Source organism: Delphinapterus leucas, chromosome 8, assembly GCF_059928025.1.
Source record: "Delphinapterus leucas isolate spDelLeu-1000000601 "Yukka" chromosome 8, BTC_Dleu_Yukka2, whole genome shotgun sequence".
NCBI lineage: Eukaryota > Metazoa > Chordata > Mammalia > Artiodactyla > Monodontidae > Delphinapterus > Delphinapterus leucas.
The window spans coordinates 80,419,346-80,446,511 of record NC_143136.1 but is presented as its reverse complement, the minus strand read 5'-3'; the positions used below and the strand labels follow the sequence as shown (position 1 = coordinate 80,446,511).

Sequence of the window (27,166 nt, the reverse complement as noted above, 5' to 3'; positions counted from 1 at the left end):
GCCCCCTCCACCCCAATACGGTGAAGCCCTGTATGTCTGTGTACTGAATTCTATATCCAGTACTTTATTCTGTGCAGGTACAGTGTACTGAGAGCCAGCCCAGGCTAGTGGCAAACAGCACAGTCTCTGGAACCAGACAACCTGCGTCCCTTTCACCTCTCCACTTATAAACTGACAAATGATTAATCTCCAAAATTTACAAGCAGCTCATGCAGCTCAATATCAAAAAAACCAAACAACCCAATCCAAAAATGGGCGGAAGACCTAAATAGACATTTCTCCAAAGAAGATATACAGATTGCCAACAAACACATGAAAGGATGCTCAACATCACTAATCATTAGAGAAATGCAAATCAAAACTACAATGAGGTATCACCTCACACCGGTCAGAATGGCCATCATCAAAAAGTCTACAAACAATAAACGCTGGAGAGGGTGTGGAGAAAAGGGAACCCTCTTGAACTGTTGGTGGGAATGTAAATTGATACAGCTACTATGGAGAACAGTATGGACGTTCCTTAAAAAACTAAAAATAGAACTACCATACGACCCATCAATCCCACTCCTGGACATATACCCTGAGAAAACCATAATTCAAAAAGAGTCACGTACCACAATGTTCATTGCAGCACTATTTACAATAGCCAGGACATGGAGCCAACCTAAGTGTCCATCGACAGATGAATGGATAAAGAAGATGTGGCACATATATGCAATGGGATATTACTCAGCCATAAAAAGAAACGAAATTGAGTTATTTGTAGTGAGGTGGATGGACCTAGAGTCTGTCATACAGAGTGAAGTAAGTCAGAAAGAGAAAAACAAATACCGTATGCTAACACATATATATGGAATCTAAAAAAAAAAAAAAAAGGTTCTGAAGAACCTAGGGGCAGGACAGGAATAAAGATGCAGATGTAGAGAATGGACTTGAGGACACATGGAGGGGGAAGGATAAGCTGGGATGAAGTGAGAGAGTGGCATGGACATATATACACTACCAAATGTAAAATAGATAGCTAGTGGGAAGCAGCCTCAGGGAGGCACAGGGAGATCAGCTCGGTGCTTTGTGACCACCTAGAGGGGTGGGATAGGGAGGGAGGGAGATGCAAGAGGGAGGAGACATGGGGATATATGTATATGCATAGCTGATTCACTTTGTTATAAAGCAGAAGCTAACACACCATTGTAAAGTAATTATACTCTAATAAAGATGTTAAAAAAATAGAACAATAAAAACAAACAAAACAACAACAAATAAACTGTACAGTTTTGAGCAAGTTACTTAACCTTTCCAAATGTCCCCATTTAAAAGAAGATCATAATAGCACCTACAGTATAGAGTCGTTGTGAGGATTCAATGAGTAACAAACATAAAGCTCAGAAGAATGTCTGACATACGGTAAATATTAACTTACTATCATCACAAAATAAAAGTTTTGTGGAAATATTTTTTGAGTGGATAAGAACAGGAGCAGTTGCTGAATTCCAAGAGTTGTTTTCTGTCTCTGAAATCTAAGGCCATGCATATAGGTAGATCCACAAATGTGTTAATTGGATTGAGAGATCCCTGAAGTTGGGAACCGTTTCTTCCCACGGATGTTATTATAGGACTCAGCACTGCTGTGCACAGAAAGGACAGTGCCTGCTGCTGCATGGTGATGAAAGTAGCTAGCTTCAGCCAGTGTGGTTTTGATCTTGTGGAGTGTACAGCGAAATTACATTATTTATCACGATCCAGAACTCCAGAGAAGTATGGAAGAGAATAATACACTGTCCTTAGATAGTAAGACAGCCCATTTTCAAATACTGTTTTCTGTATTTGTAGGTAATATGTACTAATAGGCCAAATTCAAGACAATCAGAACTTGAGGAATACAGAGCCTAAAGGTATAGACATTGCAAAAAGATAGACCTGGATTCAAGATAGACCTGTGCTGCTGTTTACTAATTCTGAATCCTTGTGCATTTCCACTCATCTATCACCTGATTCAGAAATGATTTAGAAGCAGGTTACAAAATAGTATTTAAGAGAAGTCAAGGTCAAAGACAAAGGACAAACGGGAAAAAACATTTGTGACCTACATGACACACAAAAAGCTCATATCATTGACAATTAACACTCTGACAAAGCAATGAGAGAATGAACTACCCCAAGGGAATAGGCACAGGACATGAATAATCAGTAAAAGAAGAAATAGATAGAAATGATATCCAATCTCAATAATAACCAAAGAAATACAAGTTAAGGAAAAAATGAACTTTGAATTTTCTTTATTAAATTGGTACTGATTTTAAAAAATGAGGAAAACTACCTACATTCCTGGCTAACAAGAGGAAACAGAAAATAAGCACTCTTCTAAACTGCTGGTGGGAATAAAAATGATTGCAACTTTCCTGAAAGACAATTTGGCAACATTTATCAAAAGTCTTGAAAGTGTGCATACCATTTGACCCAAGAATTCCACTCCTAGGAATTTCTTTTAGAAAAATAACAGGACTAATATGCAAAGCAAATCACACCAGAATGTTCATTGCAGCATTGTTTAATTAAAAATTAGAAGTAATAAATACATATCACTGGGAGATTGAATAAATTATGGTATGTTCATACAAATTTTGAAACCATTATATATATTTATTATATATTACATATAATTCAACATATTAATATTAGTAATGTGTAATCTTAATTATTAATAATATTAAGTTATTAATATGTAAATGATAAATTATGTTGATATATTAATAATTATCTATATTATATGCTATACATATTATAGAAAGGCCATACTGTGTTACTAGGTTAATGAAAAATTATTGGATTACAAAGCCGTATGTACAGTCCTGTCCTATTTTTTTTTTCTAAATATGTGTGCCCATGCACACACACAAAAAAGAAATAGTGCTTCTGTTATTAATGTCTATTTTTTGGTATTGAGATTATAGGTAATTTTTTATGTAATTTTTTCAGGAAGCATGGATTACTTTAATAATCAGAAAAATAAAACTATTTTTATTTTGATAAATAAAGCCAAAAAAGGGAACTAACAACCCAACACTAGTTGATATAGCTTCACATTACTACCTTGCTTAAAATCCACAGCACCATCCACAATAGCCACCAGTTAAGTCTCTCTTTTGAATATCTCACCTTGGTCAGGATGCTCCAGTCTAGAAGGAAGCACCACCTTTCCTTTGAGGTCAACTCTGCACATCCCCTTGAAGAAACTGCTACTCAGTGAGGCAGAATTGAGCTCATTAACAGCATTATCATCCTTCTCTTCAGTTGTATTTTTTACTCTGCACTTCCTAATGTTGTGAACAATCCACCAAAATATAATTTCATGTCTGTGACGGGCTCCTGGGTAACTCAGTTCATTCCAATAAAACAGGGTAGGGGAGGGAAGATCTTTAAAACTAAAATGAATACAACCTTCTTCCTGTGGAATTTCAATGCTCTCTGAAGACCCATTAGTACAGACTTGCTAGAGTCTAGTGGCATTTGACCTAATTGGGCGAGAGTCCTGAGCTCAGGGACCCTCAATTATCCTGCACAGGTCTATGTGTCTTATTTATAGAATCTACAAATGGGCAAGCAGAATGCTGTATACATAGATTCAGAAACTGTGTAATGAAAAGTTTTAAATGCTTAGACAAGGTGATTATCATTTTATTTATTTGGAAAAGTAAGAAAGACTCAGCATTTTACAACTCAGAAGTCCTCAGTACACTAGATTTATAGCTGAATAGTTTGTGGAGAAGGAAAAGCTGACACTGAAGGAATAAATTCAGTAGTTTTCAGGTAACTTATTTAGTGCAGACAGTATTATTGATGATTTAATTTTTCAAGGTGATGCCTTAACTGTGCCATGAAAGAATTTAATAAAAAGAGGCCTTAAAATAACATGGCTTTAAAATATGTAGTTTCAGTTTTATTCATGTTTCTAGGATATTGATTATTAGCTATGCACAAAAAGGAATTTCCTCCTGCTTCATGAAAAAAATGAATTTTGTATGCAACTCATCTTTGCCAGCATTTATGTAACAACGTTCTGTAGCTTAGGGTCAATTCTTTATATCTATGAGAATTTGCATTAATTTTTAAGTACAAGTAGTTAAAGACTTAGCTTTATTCCAATTATTCTTAATCTAGCCAGGCTTTCCTAATGCACAAATTTCTGTAAAAAAAATCAAAGCCTTTTCATGAAATCCTCTAGGATAGAAAACATTTGCCAGTTTAAATGTGAATAACAACATCTGTAGTTATTTGGAACGTAAGGGAGATGCTGAACAGTGCTTCCAGGAAAACCCAGAGTAGAACTGCTACTCAGACACAAAACTATTTTTTAAGTAAACTCTATGCCAGTTGGCGCAGCAGATTTGGAATGCAAAGTATTTTTGCATTTAACTTAAAAATGTGTTTGAGCCAATGTATATTATTCCCATCTTAAAATCAATATTTACTCTTAAGGTTTTTTTTCCGCATATTTCTTGAATTGAAATGTCATTGGAAGAAAATTTCTTAATTCTGTAAGTTTTTTTAAACTTCACCTTTTGTTCTACATCATGGATTAACTGTAGTTACAAAGCTTTAATTTAAAACAAAAATGTAAAAATTTTACTAGTTCTGCGAAATGTAGAAGTTTAAAGGAACTTTCCTCCTGTGCTTAAAGTGAACAGTAACCTTGTGTAACTTTTCTGAATTCTGCACTGACCTCTAATCTTCTGGGATTTGTTTATTTGTTGCAAATGCAGCTTCCTTGTTTGGAAGACAAAAGTTCATAATGATTTATGAGAAACACATTTAGGTTTCTAGATCATGTCATGGGGCTATCTTAATGGATATAGATAAACAGGATTTTTCATAAAGACCAATAGAAAGAGAAAAAGGAGGGAAAGAATAGCCAAGAGAGAATATTTTGAATTTTCCTGACACATATGATTCTTAACGAATGATTAATAGTGTCTGATAAGTTCCAGACACAGAGCGACTTGTTTATTCCTTGATTGTACATGTTTCCATTAGCTATGCAACCAACAGGATGTTTTTCTTTTGACTTTTCCTCGTTTGTGCATTACTGTCAGAATTTTTGTTAAAATAGCTTTAAGATGAGGTTAACAGTGGAGTGTCTTCTCTGAGTGAACTGGCTTTTCTCAACAGGACACCTGCATTTTAAAATTGTATACATCAGGGTTATGGTTTTGCAAACTAGGCAAATGTCTATCCTGTTCTTTGCACTAACTTTTAAAAACCTCATCTCTTAAAGTGAGATTACTCTGGGTGAATCCAACTGGTTGGACAAAGTGGGAAAAACTTGGAGTGAGCCCAGAGGGAGAGCAGGGCCATTTATTTTCAAAATGTATTAGCTCCCTGGAAGATGGGTGCACTTCCAAACCACCAGGCAGAAATTATTGGACAGGGATTTTTATGGGTTGGTGTCCCCCTGACTGGTAACTTCTTTTGTGGGGCCATCATGGGGTGAGGCAGAAGCTTAGTTTACTGCTGCTTTTTTTCTTCTACTCCTGGGAAAATGTACTCTGCATACACAGCCAAGGCAAAGTTTGTTGTTGTTCTTTTTTTGAATAATTACAAGGCAGTAATGATTTAATAGTTTCCTCTATGGTTCGCAACTTCTCTAGATTGAAGTTTTCTTTCTAACTAAGGGCCTGATAAAATTCTCTAGTTTGTATCTCTCTAGGTCCTTTATCTCAAACAATAAACATTTATTAGATATCTGCCATGTATAAGACACCATGGGCCAATTTAAGCTATGACAGTTAAGCTATGATCTCTGTCCTAGAAAGAATTCATAATCTAGACAGGGAGATAAGACAGACACTGTCTCAGGGTTTCCTAAACCTCTCCCAGGTTCGGTGATTTGCTAGAGGACTCACAGGACCAGTATATATATATATATATATATATATATATATATATATATATATACACAGGAATGGATTATTATTACAGCAAAGAGAGATGGTAAAATTAGCAAAGGGAAAAGGCACATGGGGCAAAATGAAGAGGAAACCAGGCATAAGCCTCCAAGAGTCCTTTCCTGAGATGTCACCCAGGACATGCTTAATTCCTCCAGTAATGAATTGTGGAAACATGTGTGCAGTGTCTACCAGGGAAACTCATTAGAGAGTGCCAAGATTTTCACTGGGGATTGGTCAGGTAGGCACTGACTACCTAGCACATACCAGAATTCCAGACTTCCAAAAGGAAGTCGGGTGTTCAGCATAACTGTACTGTTTGTACATTTTAGGTGTAGTGAATCACTCTTATGAGTTAGGAATGGTGGGAACACTCCTGAAATCCAAGCTCTCAGATGCCACCCAAGAGTCAAGCTTGCAAGCAGGTTTTTCTAAGGAGGGCAGTGTCAGGCCTTCTATATTACCTCTTCTGCACAGAAATGTAGTAAAAAGCAAAAAACAGAAAATAGTTCAAGTATTAAATAAAAGGTAAACGTGAGAGGAAATAGTGGCATAAGGATAAAAATATAGATCAATGTAACAGAATAATTAATACAGAAGACATGTGTGGTCAACTGATTGGGGACAGAGGTTCCAGGGTAATTCAGCTGGGAAAAGAATAGTCTTTCTAATAAATGGTACTGGAATAGTAGCACATTCATATGCAAAATAATAAATCCCTCTTATCTAGTACCATACATGAAAATAAACTCAAAAGGTATCATTGACCTCAATATAAGAACTAAAATTATAAAGCTTTCTGAAGAAAACACAGGAGAAAATCATTGTGACCTTGGGTTAGGCAAACATTTCTTAGGATCAAAAGCATGAACTGCAAAGATAAAAGATAAGTTGGACTTTGTCAAAATTAAAATTCTGCTCTTTGAAAGTCATTGTAAGGGAAGCTGAGAATGCAAGTCACTAGACTGGCATAAAATATTTGCAGATACATATTCAATAATATGTGCATGTTGTACAGGGAAAATTTTTTAAATTCAGAACTCAATAATAAGAAGCTGATGCAATTAAAAATGTGGAAAAGATTTAGCTTCACAGAAGAATATCAGTTGCCACATGAAAAGTTCTTAATGTTATTAACTATTAAGGATATACAAGTTAAAACTAAATTGAGTTACTACTTCACATTAATTCACTAGATTGGCTAAATTTAGCAGATTGACATTGCCAAGTGCTGACAGGATGTAGAATAACTGGAACTTTCATACATTGCTGGTGAGATTATAAAATGGTACAACCACTTGGGAAACAGTTGGGCAATTTCTAATAAAGTTAAATATATGCTTACCATACAGTCCAGGAATCCCAATCCTAGGTATTTATCCAAGAGAAATGAAAACATATGTCCACACACAAAGATTGTATGCAAATTTTCGAGGCAGGGAAGAACCCAGATGTCCATCAATTGGACAGAGAGGCAAAGCAGGAGAGAGAAGTTCAATCTGCCTCATCTGTCTCCAAATGTTCTCCACACTTCTAGAGAACTCTTTCTCCCTCTGAGAGTCAGACCTATCACTTTCCTGCTGACAGATCTTCAGCTGTTTCCTATCACCCGGAAGAGCTAATCCAGGCTCCTCAGCATGACATGCACAATGCTGATGACCTGGCTCCTGTCCATCTTGATTCCCATTTCCTTCAGTGCTTCCTTTGCTTTCTGAATTATCAGTAAGTGAATGTTCCCAGCCAGCAGCTCTTCCTGGGCCCTGGTCAGAGCAGCAGTGTGCCAGCCTTCAGGCTGAGGATTTTGGGAAGGCAGACAGACAGAAAAAGAAACAAACAAAAAGAAGCCAAGTCAGACTTCTTGCTGGGAAGTGAGACAGACTTGCTAGGAAAGAATTCAGAAGGGCAATCAAAAGAGGCAATGGGGGCTTCAAAAAAGAGACAGTGAATCCTACTTCTTGAACCTCTAGAGGAGATTCTAGCTCAGAAGCTTGTTGGCAGGAATCTCTTTAATAAAACAAGGATGCTGGAGGAGGGTGGAGCTGTGAACTCAGAGGTGAGTGCTGAAGCTTCTAGTCCAGGTCAGCATAGCAGAAGGAGGCAGCATAGCACGGTAGCTAAGAGCATAAGCTCCAAGTCTCTGAACTCTGCTCTTCCACCTTAATGGCTATGCTACTTTGGGCAGGTAACCAACCCTCAATGCCTCAGTTTTCCTATCTGTATGGAGATTAAGTGTGGTAATGCATATAAAAGTATTAACACAATGACTGGCACATAGCAAGCCCTGACTAAATAGAATCCGTTAAGTGTTAAGAAGAGGAGTGAAGCAACTCAAGTCCTTCTTTACTTCAGCAGGAACATTGGGAAGGTGAGGAGCCCTAAATCTACCTATGAAGAGTAGCAGAATGTAGGCTTCAGATGAATTAAAGGTTACATCTAGGCCTTGTAAAACTAAAAGCAATGGATAAGGAACAATGGCTACAAAAACTTGAATGAATCACTTTACCTCCTTGGACCTCAGTTTCCTTACCTGTAAATCTGGATTTGATGATATATTGTAAACCTTCCAGCTCTAACATGTTATGACTCTATAAAATAGGATGGATGGTTGAATTATGACAAAAGTACTCTTTCATTTTATATGACCTTAGAAAAGAACAATGCCCTCAGATGATGTGACATTTTCCAGCTCTAACTTGCCTCATTAATTCAGGATTGAAGCAATAACAGATGGGATTGACAGTGAAATTGAAATTGAAATTAGCACATAAATTACATAGAAAACTATTAATTTGGTAGAGCAAACCCACAGTTGTTCACAAAGTTTGGGGTAATAGTTTTGTTGGGGAAAGTTTCTTCATTGGTTAAAGTACATGAATCCGTTTGGCTTAAACTAGTTCCTCTTAATGAAATTCAAACTAATCGAGAAGTTTTCTATAATTATTAAAGACTTCAAGTCTAACACAGAGAGTAGGAACTCAGTAAATGTGAGTCCCTGTGCTTCCCTTTTTTGTTTCTTGTCCCATCGTAGCTCCCAGCCTAATGGTGGTGAAGTCTACAGAACACATTTGGTTTACATGACCTGCTGTTTGCTGAGCTTTTCTGTAAAAAAAAAAAAAGTCTCAGGAATGAGCTGAAGTGACCAAAAGCCCCTTCCCAGGAATCATCTGGGATCTGCAACCCAACAGAACTCCCCAGAGTGGGGGCTGTGAACTAAAGCGTGGTCAATTCCAGTTTCTCTAACTTTGTGAAGGATAGTCTGCCGAGATCTCAGATTCAGAGTTATACTTTTACTGCTTAGGGAATCAGTCAGCTGCCTTTATGTGCTTTTCATAAATAGTAGATTCCAGTGTAGTTCTCTAATAGCCAATGGAATTTATGAAAGTTTGGAACATAGAAAAGAATACTTAATATGAAGAATTTTCCAAATCCATGATTTCTCTGTTTCAGGAATATCTGTTACAATTACAGACTCAAAATCTGAAGAAAAAAAAAAAAAAAAGTCATGACCTTCCTTTCAGCTGAAGTTTTTTTGTCATTGTGTTCACAGAAAGTTGGCTAAGGGAAAACCTTCTATAGGTATGTGGTTATGTGTAGCAAAACAATATTGGATATAATTACATAGTAGCATGAGTGTGCTATTAATTAGCTAGTAGGGTATAATGATGCTTCTTAATGATACATAGTGGCACAGAACAAGCTTGACCTCAAGAAAGAAAAGAAAGGGTTTCCAAATACCTCTTCCATCAGCTGCACAGAGGATAGAGAATGCAGCTGGTAGAGAGAAGGAAAATTTAAGGAAGATAAATGTCTGCTGGACCAAGTAAAATGACCAAAACTTTCCCAAAGATCAACCAAAAAATCCAGGAAGTCCATGTTTTGTAAAAGCACGATGGAAAGAAATGAAGCCTTCCAAAAGACAGTACTTACAGTGAGTTTTGAGCACTTGCAGATGTAGAGATTGAGGATTATGTAAATATTATCTACAGGGACCTGAAATGTGAAGACAACAACCCATCACAAAATGAAAAACTGCAGACCTATAGGTCTCACAGAAGAGAATCAGCAACAAAGGAAACAAGGTAACATGGGGTGTGGATATTGTCACACAGTCTAGTCCCCTCACCCACCGAGGAGTGACTGGAGTTCAGCACCAATGCATTGAATGGTATTTTCAGTCATAGTGATTGTGATTAAGTTATTGCATGATAAGATGGAATGCTGGTCAGAGATCTCACAAGGAAAGGAGATCAGGTACTTGTATGTGAGCAAGATTTCTAGAAATGTCACTCAACTCTAGAGAAACCTCTGTAATTAGTAACAGGAATTCTTGAATAAGCCCCTTGGAGCTTTTGTGTGTAGGTGAGACACCCCAGTGAACATACCCCAGTAATAATAAATACTCTAAAAATGTTCTTTGCTAGTTTTGAGGAATGAGATATGTAAATTTAGAGCCAAAGGTCAATTGCCGGGATAACAGAGAAGTTGCCACCAGTGGTTTTCCTTCTTTGCTCTTCCCTCATGCTTTGACTCTGAATAAAATGTTGAACGAACACTTTAAAAATATCTGCTTGAAGTTGAAGCAAAGTGTTAGTCTGTCTGAGGTGCCCATGTGTTCCTGTCTAGCCCGTTAAAATGCAAACAGCTCTTAGTTCAAAGCTTGGCAGGAGTCACAGTCAGCAAACACGTGACCATTTTCCTGAAGATCCCGATATTAAGGATTCCCTAGAGGTGCTGTTGTAGAGCCCTTCCAGTTTGGCCAGTGTGCAATCTCCCTGATCAGTGGAGACAAGATTCTAGCACCCCCAAAAACCCAACTCAGATGAAAAACAGTTTTACAGCCTATTTCCATCTGGATAAACTACAGTTTCCGTTTGTGTTTCATTAACTCTTTTCTGCTTATCTTACTCTCAAAACATCAAACATGCTACAACTGGTCTTATCTACCAGAGTCCCTTTAAAAAAGTGGTTTATAAATATCTTGATAATATCTCACCTAGAAGAGGCAAATATCTGGTGGCCAATGAATCCCATCTGTTTACAACATCTAGTTGAAAAAGGAAGTCAGTAATAAATTATTTGTTCCTACAAACACAGAGGTTTCAGTAAATTTATTTCTATGGACCTAAATGGTATGCGTATGTGTGCATATGTGTAGCACTACACATTATCAGAGAACATGAGCTTGTATACAGGATTATATGTTATAGAACAATGTCCTGAACAATGAAAAACACAGTAATTTTATTACATGTAACTTGATAGTGTATTTTGAATTACTTAAATCTTCCTAGGCCATCCTTTTGTATAAGACCAACAATGCACCCACTTACTCTCAGGTATGCTTAGCACCCCACCTTGACAGGGTTCCTGCTCTCTCAGAGCCAGGCATCCAAGACGACCAGTATGTGGCCACCTGTATGATCAAGCTGTTCAGATCAGTAGAGGTTCCTGCTAGCCATATGTATGAGACTGTCCCGAAAGCTCCCAGAGAAGAGGAAGGGTAAATCCGGTGTTCACACTGAAATGTGACCGGTGTGAACACTGAGCTGCTCCAAGGAGTCAAGGCCAAGGAAAATAGAAGTGCGAGCCCCCTTCTCCACAAGTGATCAGTGGGAGGCTTACTTCTTTCCCTGGTCTCATGCTTATGATCAACAAATGCATTTTTAGAAAGACACTAGCTTTCCCCACCTCTAGCTCACATCGCCTGTGTGTCAAATTGTCTCTAAGTTACTCTCCTCAGTGGGAGACACGTAGTTCAATGTCACTCAATTGATGGGTTTCTGAAAATGAGAAAAATAATTCCAGTCTCTTTATATAATTTAAAAATTAACTTGGAAACCCCCCACAAAAGAAAACACAGTCCACACCCATGTGATGAGGAGAAGCAGGAAAGTAGCTAAGCTCTGTTCTTTTTTGCTTTGCTCAGCTCTGCTGCACTAGGCCTCAGATGAGTATTTCTGTTAAGGGAGTTTCAAGTCTTAGGTTTGACTAGGAAATTTATAATCCTGTGAGAGGAAGCAAACGGGAGTGGTGTAAGAGAACGCTCTGAAACTAGACTGATCAGATTCAAATCCAAGTCCTACCACTTCCTAGTTATGTGACCTTGAACATTCACTTAACCTCATTTTCCTCACCTCTAAAATATGGATACTGTTAGCGTCTGCCTCTTGGAGTTAGTATGAGGATTAAATAAAGTAGTCCATATAAGATGTTTAACATAGTACTGGGCATGTAGGAAAAATCAATATGTATTAGCTGCTGTTATTATTTTCAACTTGGCAATGGGTGTTTTGTTTTATGCTCAGGTTCCATCTGGTGATTAAAATATCTCACCTCCTCTCCCTCCAAGTCACTCTCCTTAATTTTGAACGTGGAAAGTCAGAGTCATGGAATGGTATCACAGAGAATAGTGCTATGGGGACTTGGAGTTTGAGCTCCAATAAGGTGTAAAAGAAAAGGAAGCCAAGGAATAGAAATAGGAGCATCTCTCCACTGGTCAGAAGTAGGCCACAGGACCTGTTAGCCCTGTTAGTCTGTGAAGCCCTTTGTTCCTTTCATTCTTCTTTCTTGTCTAATCTCAAGTTAAAGGTGCTTCCCTCTTCTTCAAGAATGAAGGACAAGTGTCATAATGTCTGTGAATGTTCAGACTCTGAGGGACTGGTTTTGAGGAAAGTAATGGCAAGAAGCACACAGTCTCTTTGGAGAGTGGTATTTTGTTATAATTAAGGGAAATGATCAGCTTTGCTTCTCTTGTAGAAAAAGACATTGCCAATGAAGTGATAATATACATAGCAATAAGGCAATACAGCAGATTCTTATTTGTGTTGGTTATGTTCTGTAAAGTCACTGCAAACACTGAATCAGCGAATACTGAGCCATTGCTCCTAGGGGAAATACAGGGTTAGGTTCCTGTGAGCCTCTGGTCACATTTTCATCAGCCAATCAATACATAACCCTAATTTATGTGTTTCTATTTAAAGACACCTTATTTAATATATAATGTTGGTTCATTAATAGTTAACTCACGGCCAACAGCAAGCTTGTCTAACACACACATTTTCTCCCTAAGACCTATCACAGCCTGTTAATACTTAGGAACAGTAGACAGCACCTCAGGATTATCTTTAAGGGCCATGTTAAACAACAAAATCACCAAAAAGAGGCACAAAAATGTGAAAAACATGGCATTAAATAGATTGCAAAAGGACACTTGTTTACAGTGAGTGGAGCTGAAACAAGAAGACAGAGTGTTATCTTGTTTGACGTCAGCTGGGAACGTGTGCAGTGGACAGCTCACAGTTTTCACTGTTCTGTGCATGCCCGCACATGACTGCAAAAGCACCATGAGTATTGACTTGGGGGCTACAAATAAATTTTAGTGAATAGGCAAGTTCACAGAGTCTGTGAATAAGGAGGATGGACTGCTCTACACTTTTTGCCAGTGTACATCTCTTCTAGCAGTGTATGTAAATTCCTTTATTCCACATTCTCACAGCACATGGCGTTTTCGGACTTCCATTTTTACCATTTGGTGAATGCGTTTACCTCGTTATAGCCCTGAATGCCTTGAACATATGTGGCACAAAGTAGACACCTGATATGTGTTCAATGAATTAATACATGGCTGGTCCCCAGAATCAAATTAACTCATGAATTAAGATAGGTTCTATAAAAGTTCATTTTTTTTCAGGCTCTATCAGAACACCGTGATACCTTTTTTAAATGTCATAGGTGAATAGGTGTAAAAGATGTTTTCACAGATGTTTAAGAATTCAGAAAAATGTGGGGTTTCCTGCCTTACGAAAGCAGGTTAGTCACGTCTGTCAAATTCACAAAGGATAAAAAGCACTATAAATATGTTTACATTATTGTTTTGTAAATTTTTTTCTCTTTACTCATTTAAACAAAGTGATTTCTACTTATTGCACTCAAAAAGGAAAATGCCATGGTACAGAAATTTTATTGCCTCTATTTCCTCCATCCGGTACCTTTTGAGGATTGAAAACAAAGCCCCTAAATTTTATTTTAATTTTTTTTCTGGCTGCACTGTGCAGCTTGTGGGAGCTTAGTTCCTCAACCAGGGATTGAACCTGGGTCCTGGCAGTGAAAGTGCTGAGTCCTAACCATTGGACCACCAGGGAATTCCCAACTCCTTAATTTTAAATCAAGTTTGAGACTGCACCAGTCTTTGCTAGGAGGAATGAAGTCCAATACATAGCACATGCTTGTTTTATACCCTCTCGTTTAATGTAGATCTTTGACCTTTTTGAGGACAAGAAATGATTAATTAGTTTTTATTCATGAATGTTTACTTTCTTTCTAAATGTACTTTCGATCTTTATGTCCTCAGTGTAGTTTGGATGTTTCTTCCAAGAACATAGTATTCACTTTCCAAGTCTCATGTGAGACACCGGTCTTATTTGTTTTTAATTGCTTGGAATATTTTATCAGCATATAGCATTTAACTTGACAATTCCATATGTGAGCATAGAAAGGAAAGTGCTTTAAGTTTCACTATAATGTGCAAAGGCAGTCGTGGCATCTCCAACTTTTCATAGCCATCTCTAAAATGGCTTGTTTACATTACTCTCTTCTATGAGACAAAGCAGGAAGTTATCCAGACTTTTTTTAAAAAAGTTACTTTTGTTTCTAAGAAAGTGAATTAATTAACTAGTTGTGATATTAACTAATTAACCTAATTTGAATACACTTTTGACAAAGAAAAAACAGTAATGTTGCAAAAGGCAGGATTTAAGAAGTGTCAAGGCTCAAGGGCACTTTCCTCTAGGACCCCTCTCTCAGTGAGAGGGTCCTACACCGCTGCGCATAGAAGATGCTGGAGAAGTGATTATCGTTATTCTTATGTATTGGCTAACCTAGTGTCTTAGTCTGTTCGGGCTGCTATAACAAATTATCATAGACTGGGTGGCTTTAAGGAAAGATATTTATTTCTCACAGTTCTGGAAGCTGGAAGTCCAAGATCAAGGTGCTGGCAGATTCAGGGTCTGGTGAGGCCCTGCTTCCTGTTCTCCTGTATTTGGAGTAGGAGCTCTTCACCATCTTAGACCGAATCCACCTCATTCACTTCTGATCTTGATTTGGTTGCCCAAGTCCCTTTGTCTCTGTCATTCAGCTTATTCTGCATGCTCTTCTTCTTACACCCATTGTTTTAAACATTCCACAAAGTTTGTATTCAAGATCCTTAAGAGGTACTCCTGTGTTCCCCCCAACTCCCATCACACACACATTCCTTCATACTTTTCTGTTTGTTTGTTTACAATTCTGGCACCTATTCCCACTAACTTAATTCCATGACTTGGAATATGAACTCTCTATATAAAGGAATATTGCCCCATCCCCATTCCCACCACTGAAATGTAATTTATGTCTCCTAGACTTTTAAACATTACTAGGTTCAAATAGGCTGACAACCTCTAACTCCACCTAAAACTTTTTAAAATGTTGGAGGTAAGAAAGTTTGTTTTCATCACAAAATATGAATAATGATTATCTTCCCTATATGAACTTCTAAAAGTTGCTGAATGTTTTCTATAGTACTATAACCTCCATTAACAACTTATTATAATTATGAATATATGTTACCCTCATTTGAGCAAAATTTCATGCTGACTATATATATATATATATATATATATATATCATGTATATGATGTGCTGTATTCCCTGTTGTAGAGCAGTGCGTAGGAATATAGTAGGCATTCAGTACATATGTCTTCAATAAATGAAAGAACATTTACAAGATTTTCCAACTCAGAGTATCCTGGACAATGCAAATCAAAGTAACATGAACTATGCTTTGCATCTATTAGACTGGTAATAATTTTTAAAAGAGTTAAGATGCCTATTGTTATGGAGAATGTTAAGAGAAGGTATTTTCATGCCTTGCTTATGACAGTGTGGATTGTTAAAGCCAATTTGGAAGGAATCTGGCCCCATCTATTAAAATATAATACACATACCCTTTAATTCAGCAACCCAGTTCTGAGACTGCATCTCCCAGGAAGAGAGAAACCATCTATAAGAACAAATATTCTTATAGGTAGATATATATGAATATATGTTATATATATGTACATGCAATAAATATATTTGTATGCTCACTTGAGGGGAGGAAAAAATAAAACAACTGAGTAATTTTTCAACAATGGAAAGGTTAGATAAATTATTATATATCCACATTTTGGAATATTGTATAGCCATTAGAAAAATATAATAGAGCTGTATCAGTTGACTTGGAATGTTTCCTATGAAATATTACTAAGTGAAAAAAGCAATAGAGAAGAGACCGCATAATATAACCTCTATTCGTAAAACAAGCCTTAAAAATATTTCTCTTACATATGTATACATTATTATGTAAGCAAGGGAAAAGTAGGGAAAGATACACATCAGGTTCTTACCACGAGTTCCCTGGTGGCAGTGAAGGGATACTGATACTGATGAAAAGGACAGCTACATATGGCCACACAGATTATGCACTGTGTAATTCGAGGGGTATCATTTATATAAACTGTGGTGGACAGAGTTTTAAGTGCCCTCCATGTTTCTTGCTTTCTAGTGTTCATGTCCTTCTTCAATTTCCTCTTCTTATGTGTAGGAGGAATCTGTGATTTGCTTCTACAATATAATGTAATACAGCAAAGGTGATTAAATGTATGTGATTATGTTACTTAAGGTTGTAGTTCCCATCTTTCTGGAATCTCTTTTACCCTCATTGACTGTGAGGAAGCAAGAGTTGCTGAAGATGGTCTCTGGCCAACAGCCACAAAAAAAACTGAAGCTCTCAGACCTACAGCCCTAAGGAATTGAATGCTGCCAACACCTATGCAATCAGGGAAGCAGATAATTCCCCAGTCGAGCCTCCAGATGATCTGCAGCCCTGGATGACACCTAGATTGCAGGCTTGTGAGACCCTAAGCAGAGGGTCCAACTAAGTCACACCATGACTCCTGACCCACAGGAACTGTGAGATGATAAACTTGGGTTGTTTTAAGTTGCCAAGTTTGTGGTAATATTGTTATGTAGCAATAGGTAACTAATGTTTAGATCTCAATGTGATCTGATGTTTGCAGTTAGCAATTTGTACCACCATGTATGGCAGCCCAGGGTGGAGAAGAAGAGGAGGAGAGAAAAAGGGACATGGGTAAAAAAAAGAAGACTGCTAAGACCAAAAAATAAAATACTTTATACTGTCCTATTTGTGTTAAAATTACATGAATATGCATTAATAATTAGAAAAAAGTTAAGTGAAAAGAAACTGCATAGTAATGAATATATAAAATTATTCATTTTCATTAAAAATCAAATAAAAAAACAAGCATAGCACAATTTTATATATGGGTAAATACACACATAGATTACTGTGAGCCCTTTGCCTTCATGATGTTTAACTCTTTACAGCACAGGTTTTCTGCTTTTACAAGAAAAATGTTAGTTCCATGTATGATGAGGATTTTCTGAGAAGTACTTTCTTCATACCTGGAAGAGTCAGTGGTATTTCAGGGTTTGAGTGTCACGTATTATGGATCAACTATTCTCAATTTTCTTTGATAAATTGTGATCCATTAAATATTATAACTTCTCTTGGTTGCTCAAGTCGGTCCTTTACTGATTACCCTCATGATTTTCCTGGTGATGTTTGCAATCTAAGACAGATGCCATTCAAATAGGCTGTGTGTTGCCTTTATTTTTCAAAGTGCGATGGTGGAAATTGTGGATTTTTTGTTAAACTTGAATTTCCCGGATTTGGAGAAGTTAATGATTCATTTTGACAACCTGTATTCTTTATTTCTTATCACCCTTGAAGACACTTCATGAATAGATTGTTCACTTAATTCTTATTTTACAAATGAATTAACATTCTCTACTCTTTTTTTTTAAATGATCTTGAAATGACATTTTGTATCAAAGCGGTTTTAGAAAAATCATGGTAGAAAAAAATTAAGAAAGGGTCCCAAAAATATGGAAATATTTTCTGTTATAGATATGTTTCTAGCTTTGAGTTCACAGATCATTAGGTTTGCAATCATGATTTTTCTCTGGAAAAGGAAAAAGTTTATATGTTTTTTTTAACAAACATGGGAAAAATAATTGTATAATTTTTCAGTAACATCAAAATGATATTTGTGCTACTCAAAATATAGCCTCATATCATTCATTAGCTCATCTACCCATTAGATTTACCACACCTTTACAATCATATATATGCACAAAATATAATAAATTTGTATATGACTTGCAACCAAGGCCTATGGGAATTTAAGATGTTTACTGTTTTTAGGTTTATAGTTGTCATTGCTTAATTCACTCGTTCATTCAACAGCTGTTAGGCAGCACTGCATTAGTTGAAAACTATGCAATACTAAATAAGAAAAGTGACATATTCCTTAATCCCACGGAGCTCACAATGAGAAGAAGAGAGTTTTATGAAAGACTCATACAAATAATTAAGCTGTAACCAATGTCTTAAGTGCTGTTAAGGAGATATATCACTTGCTCTAAGCCTCTAAGACATATGAGAGAGACTTAGGAAGATGGGAAAGGGGTACCCTGAGCAAGTGAGGCGTGAGCTAGATCTGAAGGCAGAGCAGGAGAGACCCTGGTGAAAGGGTATGGGAGTGTCCCAGGATGAAGGCACAGCCTGTGCAAAGCCTGGAGCAAGGAGGAGCATGACATGTTCAAGGCACAGAAGGAGAGCTGTGCAGCAGGAGCACTGAAGGGACACAAGGAAGGGGTGGGGCTGGAGAGGCCACGAGGGCAAGATCAGGGTTTCTGAACTGTCTGCCTTCAGAGTCACTTGGGGAGCTGGGGGCAGCCCCAGGCCCTTCAAGGAGAACTACATAAGCAGGTCCCATGCAGTGGTACAAACCTCCCTGGGGATTCTCATATCAGGCAGCATTCAGAGGTGCTTGACTAGACCAGAGAGTGCCTTAAGCCATGTTGGGATTTTAGATGTTTTCCCCAAGGTGATGCATTTTAATTAGAAGGTAACAAGCTCTAATTGAGGATTGAGAATACCATTTAAACTGCCATGTAAGACATACATTAATGGGTTGTGACATAATACATGCAGTAGGTAGGCTATTGCAGTAGTTTCCAAGTGGAAGGAGTCGTGGAGATGGCTGGAGTACTGAAAAAATAAAATAAAATGAAAAAGTAATTTAAATAATTTCATTTGGGCTTATCAGAAAGATAAGTCCATAGATTACTCCATAATTAGAAAGATTAATCCATAGTCTTCATGTGTCCAGCGTTGCTGTTAAAAAGTCTAACATTGGTCAGATTCATGTTCATTTTTAGGTGATTCTCTTTTTCTCTCCAGAAACTTTCAGCATGTTCTCTTAGTTTTATGTTTCAAATCTCACTATAATATACTTAGTTGAGGTTTTAAATTTTTTTACTTTAAATTATTTTTTTTCTTATTTACCCTTTTGGCACACTTTTTCGCATTTATTCAGCCAGAGGTCTGATATATCTTTCTTTAATTCTGGGAAATTCTGGCTCATTATTTTTTCAAGTTTTTGAATTCATAATTTATATATACATATATATCATTATTTTATTCCTTGTTGATACATTTTGGGAGAGTTCTTCAACTTATCTGTCCAGCTTATAACTGATTTTCCAGTGTTTTATATTCTTTTATTCAACCCATTCATTGAGGTCTCTATTTCAGTAATGATACATTTATTTCATCCTAATATCTCCAATAAGATCCCGTCCAGAACTGCTTGTTCTTATGCCGTGTTTCCAATATCCCATTTTGAATATCTGTTCTGTTCATTCCATTAGTTAATTTCCCTTTGTAAGTCATTCCATTTATAATGTGGCTTCCCGCCCCCCTGCATTATCCTCTGGCTTCACTAGTATGTTGGGTGGTAATATTGCTTTGGGGAAGGAGGGAAAAAAGAGCAAAAGTCCAAGCTTTGCTTTGTGTTCTTTTTATAAAGCTGTTTTTTTATTTTTTAAAATAATTTTATTTTATTTATTTATTTTTGTGTTCTTAAAAAACATTCTGGTTGTGTATGGGGGTGAGCACCTCAAGATCATTCCTTGCTATGAGGCTGCTTCCCACTAGCTATCTACCTTACGTTTGGTAGTGTATATATGTCCATGCCTCTCTCTCGCTTTGTCACAGCAGCTCGGTGCTTTGTGACTGCCTGGAGGGGTTGGTTAGGGAGGGTGGGAGGGAGGGAGACGCAAGAGGGAAGAAATATGGGAACATATGTATATGTATAACTGATTCACTTTGTTATAAAGCAGAAACTAACACACCATTGTAAAGCAATTATACTCCAATAAAAAAAAATAAAATAAAAAAAAAGATCATTCCTTGCTCCTCCATCCACCTCCACTCTCCAGGTCTCTCCCAACACCCAAGCTTGTCACCAGACGTCTTTTATACTTCAGTCCTACTCTTACTAGGGCAGCTGCTTCTAATAGCCAAGGGGTGGGGTTGTCCAGAGGCCAGCCAGGCAATCAGGATTCCTTACTTATGGCTCCCCACTTAGGCTCAGTTATGTCACTTTCCCGATGTTACTTATCACTCTTGGCTGCTGCTGTTGCTTTCCTACCCAGAATCAAATAGATGGATAATAATCTGGGAGTTGGTTATTTGCTGAGTAGGGTTTTGAGACCTACCAGCCTTCTTCCTCTTTCCGCTCTAGAATCTCCTAGTTAGAGTTGAAACAACAGCCATCCCAGTTTACATTTCCTTCTTTATTAAACCACTTCTAGTAATTTAGAATCTATCCTTGTCTTTTAACAAGGCCTTCTATAAACATATAAGAGTACTTTGCCCATAAACTCCTCCAATAATTAGCTTTCAAGCCTCAGAAAACAACTCTTGTTCTTTCTCCGGATATTTTTTGAAATACCTTCTCCAAAACTGCTTTACTTTTAACAGAATGTAAATCCCCATGATAGTTTTCCCAGGCATAAGAGGCATTATTTCTTATAAACTTATGCTGCTATCAATTTTTCTTATAGTTCTAGTTTTTCCTTCATATATTTAGATCTTTTGACATGTTTTGTATAAATGTTTATGACTTTATGGGTTATTTTTTATGTTATCTTTTTATATTATACATATAAAGGTATTCACCTCAAAAAGAAAAAAACAGGTATTCATCTTGAACTTAATATTGTGACTGTATTTATAGTAATATTTGTCTAATAAATCTTCTCCCATTTGCTTTTATGTTCAAAATTTCTGTCTAATTTTTCAGATATATCCCAGCTATGGATTAAATATTTTTAAAGCAATTAGAAAATCTTTCATTTTTATGGAGGAGTGTAACCATCCATGTTTACTAACATGTAATATGCTTAGTTTTACTTTTGCCATCTGTTTTCTTGTGTTTTGTTTATATTTGATTGTCATTTTGTTTTCTGATTTTTGCTATATGGACTTTTTTCTTGCTAGTTATCCAGTAACTTTAGAAAATATAATGTTTTTAATTGATCATGGATCTTAAAATAAATATTTCTCTATCAAATTAAGGAGAAATCCACAAGATGAGGAAACTAGCATATCATTATTCCTTCTACACTTTATTTTCCAGGTATTTTTAATATACACTATAGACTTTTGGATTCAGAACATTATGACATCTTCTCCTTGAGTAGCGGTTTTTAGCATTGATGTTACATTTGGGCCCCAAAATTACAATTATTATTTGATAAGTCACTTTTAAGTCTTTGTCAATGCTGATTAACAATTATTTTATGCCATGACTTTTCCATTATTAATGTTCTTATTAAATTAGGATTTAATTTTAATTTTCAGGAATGTTTTAAGCCTTAGATTCTGTATGTAAAGTACAAGCATAGTACTTGGCACAGAAGTAATTGTTTAAAAAAATAATGTTATTTATTTACTTATTTTGAGGGAACATGAAGGGGTATTTTAAATTGGTAAAACTATAGTCTTTAAGACATAGTAGCATTTTAAAACTATTAATGGCATTATTTGTAATTTATCACCTCTAAAGTACATCTTCAGTAAATTTCCCCACTCTCAGATGGAAAGTATAATTCCTATATCCTTGCATATGTAAACTATCTTTCTGTCATCTGAATATACAGACTTGGTTAGGTATAATAGTTTTGTAACATATGTTTTCTTCTAACTTTGCACATTTTATCTTGAATTTGTTTCTGCATTTAGTTTTTCAGAAGAGAAATAGAAGGCCATCTAATTTTATGACTATTATAGCATATTTTCTCCTCCCCACTCTTCTCATCCCTTCTCCTCTTCTTTCTTCATGCTCATCCTCTTCTACCATCTGGTTGCTTATAGAATATTTTTCTTTACATAGTTTATGCTTTCATCTAGGTGTAAATATATTTCTATCCATTGCGCTTGGTCTATGTGGTACAACCTGTATCAGTGGGCTATTGTTGCATTAACAAACCACTCTGTTGTTTAGAGACTTAAAACAATAAGCATTTAATTATTCCTTGGACATCTATGGGTCAGCTTGGTAGTTCTGATGATAAGAGTTAGGCTTGGCTGTTCTTCTTTAGAATTACTCAAGTGATGGAGATCACCTAGCAGGTTCACTGAGAGTTGGCCTCAGGTAGGATGATTTTCCTCTGATATACATTCTTCAGTAGGCTAGCTTGAGCTTTTTCACATGGTGATGATGGTGTATCAGGAAATAGAATAGAAGCACACAAGGCCTCCTGAGGCCTGGCATATTGTCAGTTATACCACATTCTGTTGGTCAAAGTAAGTTACAGGGACATCTCAGATTTAGGGATGGAGAAATGGAATCCACCTATTGATGAGAGGAGTGGTAACGTGTGTAGATTTGGGGTGGATGAATATTTGGTGACATTTTTAGAAAATAATCTAACATGATACCTAAGTGATTTGTCAAATTGGAAATTGCCTTCAGTTTTGTCTTTGATTATAATTTCTTTTCAGTTACCTTTTTTGTTGTTGTTCCAAATTCAGAGATCATAACTGTTAGTTTAAATCTTTAATCTTTATTCTGCATATCGATCATCTTTTTTACTAGTCATGTTCTTCACTTTTCTTTTTATTCTGCATGCCAGGAGAAATTTTCAAAATCATTTTGGTCACTGCTTAGGTTTTCTGGATGACATTACTGTTCTTTACTGCATGCAAATAGTTATTCAAAGTTTTGAATTGCATTTTTTATGTCTTTGCAATTCTTTCTTGATTAATTTATTTTTACCTCATCATATTTTATATATTTCATCCCACTTTTCTCATCAGTTTTCTTTTTTCTCCCCTTGAGTCATAGGTCTTAAGTTTTAATTCAGTTGCCAACATGTAAAAATTTGGAGGTTTATTAGAAACCCTGAATTCCAGCTTCTTTTAAAGTGAGAGATCTGGCAACAATACATCTCAGATCCTGCTGCAACAATAGGCTGTGACTACCCCCTTTAGATGGAACATATTAGTCTAGTTTGCTACAAACTCCACCCCTCCCTGACACTAAGTTTCAGTTGTATTTTATCATTATACTCATGCTTTTTTCTTAATCTAGTGTTAAATAGGAAATAAAATATTCTTGATGCCTATTCTAGATACATATGTCCATCAAAAAGTGAGGGGGATGAAAGAGTGAGAGAACTGCTCATTTAAGAAAAATATTATAGTGTATATTTTTTTCTGTGGATGTGAAGAATGTTCCTTCATGCATCATATGCAAACAAAACCTATCTGTGCTGAAAGAGTATAATTTAAATCATCTTTATAAAACAAACCATAAAGAGAACTAGGTAGAAAACCAAGAACAAGGCAAATTAAAGCTTTAAAAAGTAAAGAAATATTTTAACTTAAAAATGGTATTAACATGTCAAAATGTTAGAGGTTTATTTCTGAAATATTTTGGATCATAAAATTGCCCCCAAATTGAAAGCTTTCCACAATGGCATTTTTTTTTTAAGTCTATTGGATACAGTAAGAGTTATGTTTTCCAACAGGAATAAGCATTCACATTTGTAATTATAACTCAAACATTATTGCTTAGAATGTTTAAGCTATGGTTTAGAAATTATAGGAGAAATTAACAAAGAAAATAATTATTTGGGGCTTTGTCTACTGTAGCTGATGAAAACAGAGATTAAAAAATACCACTGAGGGCTTCCCTGGTGACGCAGTGGTTGAGAATCTGCCTGCTAATGCAGGAGACACGGGTTCGAGCCCTGGTCTGGGAGGATCCGACATGACGCAGAGCAACTAGGCCCGTGAGCCACAACTACTGAGCCTGCGCGCCTGGAGCCTGTGCTCCGCAACAAGAGAGGCCGCCATAGTGAGAGGCCCGCGCACCGTGATGAAGAGTGGCCCCCGCTTGCTACAACTAGAGAAAGCCCTCGTACAGAAACGAAGACGCAACACAGCAAAAATAAATTAATTAATTAATAAACTCCTACCCTCAACATCTTCTTTAAAAAAAAAAAAATACCACTGAGTTAGCTACATCAACAGTTTTGATGAAAATTTTGATAGGACCAAGAAATTTGGACATTAGGCTATGATAAGTAGAACTTCACAATTTCATCAGGCTATGATAGGTAGAATTTCACAAAGTACAACTTTTTCGTACTTTGAAAAAGTTTAATGTTGTCTTAGCAAAATCAGTAAGCTTATCTGCAAAGAATATTTGTGAGATGGCTGAAGTTGACCTCAGCCTTCTTAGAAAACTTATATTCAAAGTTGCACACTTGGTAGAAACAAGAAACTTCAATTTCAGAATTGCATTATTTATTGGCATAGGTTTGTGCTAAAAAGTTGAAAATAGGATACATAATGGACATAGTTGTTAACATAAACTGAATTCATTCCATGTCTTGATCCATCCTTGAAGTGGAGTCACAATAAGGTATATTGCTATACTACATCAAAGCTAGGTCAATGAGGTGGTGAAGGCATTTTTTAAGCCACTAAAAAAAATTAATTTGTTCGTGTCTTCCAAAGAAAATTTTTGCCTCTTCTTCTCAACAGAAGAATAAAACAAAATTTTATTTTTAGGTTTAAATAATAACCCAACAAAATGTATTTGAGTATTTCTATACAAGGGAATTCCTATTAATTATGAATGTTTATGATTTGATTTTCTCATTCATTTCTAGTAAAAGCATGTTGTATGAGTTTCCCGTGGCTGCTGTAACAAATTACCACAAACTTGGATTCTTAAAGAGATTTATTCTGTCATAGTTCTGGAGATCAGAATTCCAAAATCAGTTTTGCTGGCTTAAATCAGTTTTGCTGCTGTTAGGAGGGCCGTGTTCCCTCAGGAGGCTCTAGGGAAGATACCTCTTCTAGCTTCTGTGTCTCCCCGCAGTCTTCAGTTTGTGGCTGCATCACTCTAGTCTCTGCTTCCATGGTCACATTACCCCCTCCACTTCTGTATGTTTAATCTCCCTCTGTCTTTCTCTTATAAGGACACTTGTAATGGCGTTTAGGGCCTACCCAGTTATTTCAAAATAATCTCCCCATTTCAAGATCCTTAACACTTTTTCCAAAAAGGGTAATATTTACAGTTTCCAGGGATTAGGACACAGTATCTTTGGAGCCATCATTTAGCCCAGTACACTTGTCTTTGGGAAATTCATTTGGCAAGAAAAAATCTTGCCCATTTTCCTATGCTGAAATCAGTTTCAGGAAATGAAAAGAATTTGCTGAATTACAATTCTGACATTGTGAAGATGAAAATTGAATATAAAAAAAGGATATATAGTTGCAGAACTCATGAAAATGAAGTAAAATCAATTCATTTCCTTTCTTAATCAACACTGATAGTATGAATGAAGAAAACAACTGGAAATTGCTGCACTGAAAGGCAAAACGGTACTAAAAAGTAAATCTGAAACTGTTGGAATACCAAGTTTCTGAAATATCTCGGGAGTAATTATCCAAAAAGTATAAAGGACCATTCATGGATTCTTTCCATGTTCAAAGCATGTATCTTTGTGTACAGCTGCTTTACGTTATGAAGCAGAATAAAAATAAATATCATTCTCAATTAACATTTTCAAGAATGAATTATTTACTGCCTATCATAACTCGAATATTAGATCTAAATGATCTTGGTGCAGAAGAAAGTGAGTAAGGTTTCCAGTTAAAAATCAATGTAATAATAATAAAAAAAAATCAATGTAATGACAATGAAGAAAGAAACATTTAATAAATAGAAATTGTTTTCAATTTCTATTTTTAAAAAATTAATTTGAAATATAATATAAAGTCCATGGTTGAATTGTCTTGCATTGTTATATAGGATAGTTTAATTAAAACATACAGCTCTTTATTCGTGTGTAGTAATTGAAATTTTCACATCTTTTGCCTTTTTTTACTCTGTTATGTTATCTACCAAGGCTCTGTGTGCTTTTGAGTTTGCAATACTTGGCTTACGTCTTCTTGTTTCTCACAGATGAAACAGATTATTTAAAACTACCTCTTCTGTTCTTAAGAATAACGTGGAGGGTTTTTTCTTCCTCACTTTCACTCTAGTCCTGTGTTGTTAAGGTAATTCTAGCTGCTCCATAAATCCTCATGCCTCAGTGGTTTAACAAAATGAAATGTACTTCAGAGTCACATAGTGGATAGGGGATAGTCCTGATCCATGGGGAAGCTTCCCTACAAGGAGTAATGCAGGGACTCAGTTTCCTTCCATCTTTCAGCTCCCCTGTCTTCAAAACGCAGCTTCCACATTGCTGCATAATAGAAAAGAGGATGGAGAATGATGTGTGGGAGGTTTCCTAGTCCAGTCCTGGAAGTGGTGACCCCACTTTCTCTTACATCTTACTGTCTAGAACTCAGTTACATGACCACACTTAAATGCAAGGGAATGTGAGAAATGTCATCTAGCTGTCCTCCCAGGAAGAAGAAGAAATTGATGGGTGAATAACCAGCAGTCCCTCCACAAGTCCTCTCCCTCACGTAAGAACAACTAGAAAAGGAACAAAAAAAATAAAAACCATAATTCAGTCTTCACAGAAACAAGAAAATGGCCAAACTCCAAATCATAATTTTTTTTACCCTGTGTGGTCAGTGACACTACAGAAACCAAAACTAATAAGGATGCTAAGAACTGATACATACTTTTAAGTCTTGGGTTGGACTACATGTTTTCCTGAAAGAAAGAGTCATAATAACCAAGAGGATAGCATAGAATGAGAAAATTTTCGGTCGAGAATAAGCGTTGAAGAACAAAGAGACATCTCAG

General features: G+C 36.3%; 1 long non-coding RNA gene across 2 annotated transcripts in view; it reads left to right on the top strand.

The window, feature by feature from the left end:
• The window catches only part of LOC111172747 (uncharacterized), a 319,126-nt gene that overhangs the window by 274,680 nt on the left and 17,280 nt on the right, over positions 1-27,166 (top strand). The gene's annotated exons all lie outside the window — the stretch shown is intronic.